This window comes from Chironomus tepperi, unplaced genomic scaffold, assembly GCF_022539635.2.
Source record: "Chironomus tepperi strain 1889 unplaced genomic scaffold, CSIRO-AGI_Ctep_v1 contig_405, whole genome shotgun sequence".
NCBI classification, from domain to species: Eukaryota; Metazoa; Arthropoda; class Insecta; order Diptera; family Chironomidae; genus Chironomus; species Chironomus tepperi.
In genome coordinates, this window is record NW_027226527.1 from 40,543 (window position 1) to 46,200 (window position 5,658).

General features: G+C 33.8%; 1 non-coding gene across 1 annotated transcript; it reads left to right on the forward strand.

Annotated features, from left to right (window-relative positions):
- Positions 1–5,349: 5,349 nt before the first annotated feature.
- TRNAA-UGC (transfer RNA alanine (anticodon UGC)) lies at positions 5,350–5,421 on the forward strand. Its single transcript has one exon. It is a non-coding gene; the product is annotated as a tRNA-Ala (tRNA).
- Positions 5,422–5,658: the final 237 nt, after the last annotated feature.

Consider the following 5,658-nt stretch of genomic DNA (forward strand, 5'->3'; position numbering starts at 1 on the left):
TTCCTTAATCCAACGTTGCCCAAAGACCTCATCATCGTATATTAATCAACGAACTTTCAAATAGCGACAAATTCAGATGTGGCTGGATTTGAACCCACGACTTTTGATCAAATTTGAGTCAAGCACTTTAACTGTTTCACCAGTAAGACACTTAACTTGGATTAATTACGATCATTTGTGGTATGTGAAACTTTAAGATGTGTCTTGATTACTTAAATAAATTTACTTAATGTATTACTGTTTTGACAAGTTGGAATGGACAATATTGTTATTTGACTAGTTCTCAGAACGTCCAATGTAGTTGTGATGTGATTTGTTGTGTCCATAAAAACAGGCATGCTCATAGTATTAGTTGTTTAGTCATAATGCGAATGCCGTCTTTAGAACTAGACACTCAGAGCAAATAAATCCAGTAAAGAATTCACTCAACGTACAGGACATTAAAATCTATATAAGAAGCATCAAAATCTAACTATATGTAGATAATCCCTTAACATATCGAGTATATGTATATAAAACTAAATAAAATGTCCACTGACCGTTCATTCCACTCAAAAAAAAAGGAATATCATCCAGACAACAGCCAATTAAGAATTCATTCATTTAGCAAAACAATCAAAATCACATTGCGCTGCATCACTGATCTGCACAACAGAATTATTCATACTATTCAGTGTACACTTTTATACCAAATAATTTTCACATTTACAGTGAATACATCAAAAAATAAAGTTGTTGCTGTTCATTTCCGTATTCCGTAAAATTCTTGTGCTTTTTTTTTACTCACTTGAGACAAATGAATTATTTATGAAAATTTTTAGACTGCTGCTAGTGCTGCTTCTGTTATTATTTATTTCATTCCGCAGAACCAAAAAAAAAGAGATGAAATGAAACCATTTAATGGGTAAAATGTAAAGCATCTGATGAATATTTAAAATTTTTACACGAAAAATATCTCAAATGGAAATGAGAAAAATGGGAAAAAAAGCAGTCTTTATTAACGCATTTATAGTTATAGTTTCAGATGAGGTAGATAGTGAACAAAAAAAGGAATTGAATGATAAAATGAGATGTTTATACAGGCAATTAACTCCATCATGGCAATATTTGCAATGTAATGCTGGAAAAAAAACTTCTGTATTTATTTTTATAGCTTCTGTAACAGACTGTTTTGAGGGAGAAAAAGTATGTATTTCATTTTGCTTTTGTGGAGATATGATACGTCTGCTTGATGAAATGAAAATGTAATTTAGATATGCATGGATGAATGGATGGAAAAATAGTGAAGTTATTGGATTTAAGGTGATAAGACGAATTTTTCATTTAATGATGAAATGACGCTCAGCTTTAGTTGGAGTTTAGCTGACGTGATGTTCATGTTAAGACAATTCTTAGCTCTAGATAGCGCTCAGCTCTAGGCAGCACTCAGCTCTAGACAGCGTTCAGGTCTAGACGATGCTCAGCTTTAGACAAGGCACTGCTCCAAATGAAGCTTAGCTTGAATTACGCTCAGCTTCAGATGATAATTAGTTTGTATAAAGTCCAGCTTTCGATACTATTTTTAAAAGCTACTCCGTTTGTAGGACGCTCAGCTTTAAATGAAGCTTAGCTAAGATGACACTCAAACATTAAATGATGCTCAGCAGACATGACGCTCAGCTGAGTATCTCAATGGTGTTAAGTTAGCATGATGCTCAGCTTTAATAAAGCACAGCTGTCATGAAGCTCAGTTCTAGGTGGTATTCAGTTTATATGACGTTCAATTCTAGATGATGCTTAGCTGATATTTGGTTTGGGTGAGGCTTAGCTTTAGACAATATTTAGTTGGTATGCTGCTCAGCTTTAGACAATATTTAGACAGTTTGTTGTTCAGCTTTAGATAAAGCTTTGGTGAAATGATGCTTATCATTAATTCAATCTTATTTTATAAGACGTTAAGCTTTAAATGATACTAAATTTGCATGACGCTCAGCTTTTGGCACAACTCAGCTCTAGACAATCATCAGTTCTATATTATTCTGAGTTTTTTTTTGACGTTCAGCTCTAAATAATTCTAAGTTTGCATGATGCTCAGCTTTAGGTGAAGCTTCATGAAGCTAAAATGACGCTCAACTCCAAACGTTAACGCCCAGCCTTAGAGCTAAAAGACCTTATATCATATACTCAATCCATTCTGCCACAATCGAAGCTCATTCTTTTAAATGTCGATCACAAAATGCACTAAATGGAAGCAAAAAAATTCCACATCAATGTTCAAGTGAATCCTCAAAAAAAAAAGCTACTTCCACTTCCCGAAAATGCATCATACGTCTACATTCTTTCATTCAATCTCAGTGGATGAAGCTTTTTTTTAACGCGAATCTACATGCACATACATTATGTAAATCTATTTCGCTGTTGATGCAGCATCATCCTCTGATATCAATATGATCCACATATCATTTTAAACGAAAAAATAAAAAGGAAGACGAACAACAACAACAACCAAAAAAATGAGAGAATGAATCCATATGGATTTCATTTATTCATTTAAATTTATTTATTTATGAATTTTGATGCATTTATGCTTGCCTTGTCTCTGTGTATCATGTTGATAGTCTGGAATTTTAGGAGATGAATATAATTCTTTTGGACATTTTTAAAGGGAGGTTGAGGATGTTAAATTTTAATTAAAATTGACTCGAGTGGACGAAAATACTTTATGACTAGTTAAAGGTATGTTAATGTCTAGGTCGTGGGTCGAAGTGGCTCGGTGGCGGAATGGTTTCGTTGTTTGGAACATAGTTATTGTGATAGCGACCAAGCGGTCATGGGTTCGCGACTCGACAGGAGCGAATTTTCCTCCTGTCCTTTTTGGAATCATATATAGTTGAAATTCGGCTTACAGCCTCCCTTTAGAAGGCTAAGCACACAATCCTGACAAAAGCATCATCAAACGGATGGTTCTAATCCCACTATATACTGATTCTAGGTCTAGGTTTGAAGATCAAACTATAAGCAGGAGTTCTGGTGAATCCCTAACTCGTTAAACTATCAATAGCCAAGAAACACATATAACGCGCAGCAATGGATCCTTTGAAGCTGCAGTGATAAACCTGAACCGGAATGGTATACGATTCATGATTTTTCCAAGAGATTTTGACGGAATAGTGTGCCACAGCATACAGGTTGCCCACAACTGGTCTAGCTAATGACTAGTTCTAACGGCTTTTGGCTCATGTAAATCGTTTGCTGATTACCGATGCTAACTGCATTGCCATCTCTATCGATAACATTTTTTCCATGAGTTCTTGAGTCACCTGCGTAATTGCTTGCCTTCTATAAAATCAGATTTAAAGACTTTATTAATTGAAGCTACAACAGGTCTTTTAGCAACATATACAGCCAAACGGAGCCGGTTGGGCCTTTTAGAAATTGCATTTTTTGATCAAATTGCATGTTTTGGCGCAAAAATTTAGTATTTTCCCGCCAAAATTGGGTTATTCCCCGTCAAAATAGATGAAAATCTCTTAAAACAATTCACAAAATCCCCTCAAAAAAAACATGAAAAGCAGACGACGCATGATGTGAGTTTATGATCCATTAAGAAACGAGCATTATTATTATGATTATTATCTTCCTGAGAGGTTTTGTTTTATTTGTCGCGACAAGGGTGCTGTTTCCCTAGAAGTAACATTGAAGTATCTTTTTAATAACTGTATGAAAAAGCCATAATTCTTCCATTTGTTATTATTACATCTTGTTGTAATAATATTAATAATGTCGCTCTTGTTATCCATAAGCATTATATGGCAAACCATTACAATAAAACATGACAATCCTACGGGAGACATTGTCATTTATTCTGTGCGTAATGTAACATGAAAATGCCAGATATTTATGCTAAATATTCTTACTTTTTTTTCTTCACGGAAATTTATTTTAATAGCACATTCAATGGTCCAAAAAGAATTCTCTCTTGTTATTCCCAACACTACTGAATATTTGAGATTATAAGAACATCAAGCTCAGGTATCAATGTTTATTTAAACAAATAAACACCACAATCCTCACTTGAGACGGAGATGAATGTACAAAAGTTTTTTTTTTTCATTGTTTTCATTCTGAGCGATTAAATTTTTTTTTATGTATATTTTTGAGGAATACTTGGTGTGATGTTTCGTGGTATTGAAGGAAGTTTACGATTTTTCAACATAATTTATTTGAAAGTAAGTTTGTCTACTTGTCTAGGTGTCTTGTTATGAGTTGTATGGTTCTTCTATATGTATATCTATTTACCCGAATAGAATAAGCCACTTGTTATTCTGTAATTGTATCTCATTTGGATCAACTCTGACTCTATGCTTTAATCCGGTTGATCGTTCGAAAATTCGATGAAAGTTCGAATCCTGACTTGTTGCCGAATATAAATCGAATCCGTCTTTAAGTAAAATTCCCGACAGTCGGGGGCCACACACAATCTAATTGTGCTATTCGAGTCAATCTATGTGCCCTTGAGGTCAATAAATTTGGCAGAATTTCTATTTTTTGGCTGGATTGTCTTTCTATACTTGATATGGTCTTGACTGTTTGACCATCGAAGTAAGTAAGTAAGTCTCTCTATACTCTCTAAAACACTGTATGTCTGGTCATATATGCATAATTTCTAGTAATTACCTAAATATATTTAAATTATTCTAATAAAGTTCATTTTATCATTTCATATTCACAGCCATACCTGCTGCTGCTGGTTCAATTTAAACCAATTTCATTTTCTATTTTATTCCAATAACGACAACCCATTTAATCTACTTATAAATGATTTATTGTAAATGTGTTACAAATGATTCATTATCTTGATATTACACACATTTATGATTTCAATATTGTATGAGATTAATTCCATATTCTATTCAATATGATAAATTTATAGCAATTAATTTTCATAACGTTTGGCATTTTGCTCATAATTTGGCATATTATCTTCATTGAATTGAAATATAATGTATGTCCTTTATTATGGATTGGATATGAATTTGATGATCTGAATAAAGTTGTTTTAAGGTTTGATGATTTTGGATTATTTTAAAATTAAGATTTAAAAGCTGCATTGTCTCAGGATACAGTTGGACCTGGCTTGATCGTAACCAGAAACCAGGCTGGATTGAAACCGCACACGACAACCAAAACACCGCATTCCAATAAAAAATGGCTGCATACTATTGTACCGAGGCACAGGTTATCCATCACTGAAATATCATATTATGATTCAGGTTCATAATATCAACAAAATCTCAACAATTCTTAACAATTGATATCAAAACTAATATCGCTGCACATTATAGCCAAAATGAAAATATCCAATTATTTGGGGATATAGCTCAGCGGTAGAGCGTTTGCTTTGCATGTAAAAGGCCCCGAGTTCGATCCTCGGTATCTCCAAATTTTTTTTGCATCTTTTTTTTAATTTTTTTGGAACAAAAGCTGTTATTGGAAGATCAATACCCGATCAACACAAAAAAGGAAGCTAAAAAGCTCCGCTAAACCTCTTTTATTATTGAAAGTCGCCTAAATTTGGCAGCCACATGAATTACAAACGGTGCGGAGCCTTAAAAGCTCCATGGAAAAGTCGAGCCAAGGTCGAGTTGAGTCGAGCCAAGGTCGAGTAGAGTTGAGCCA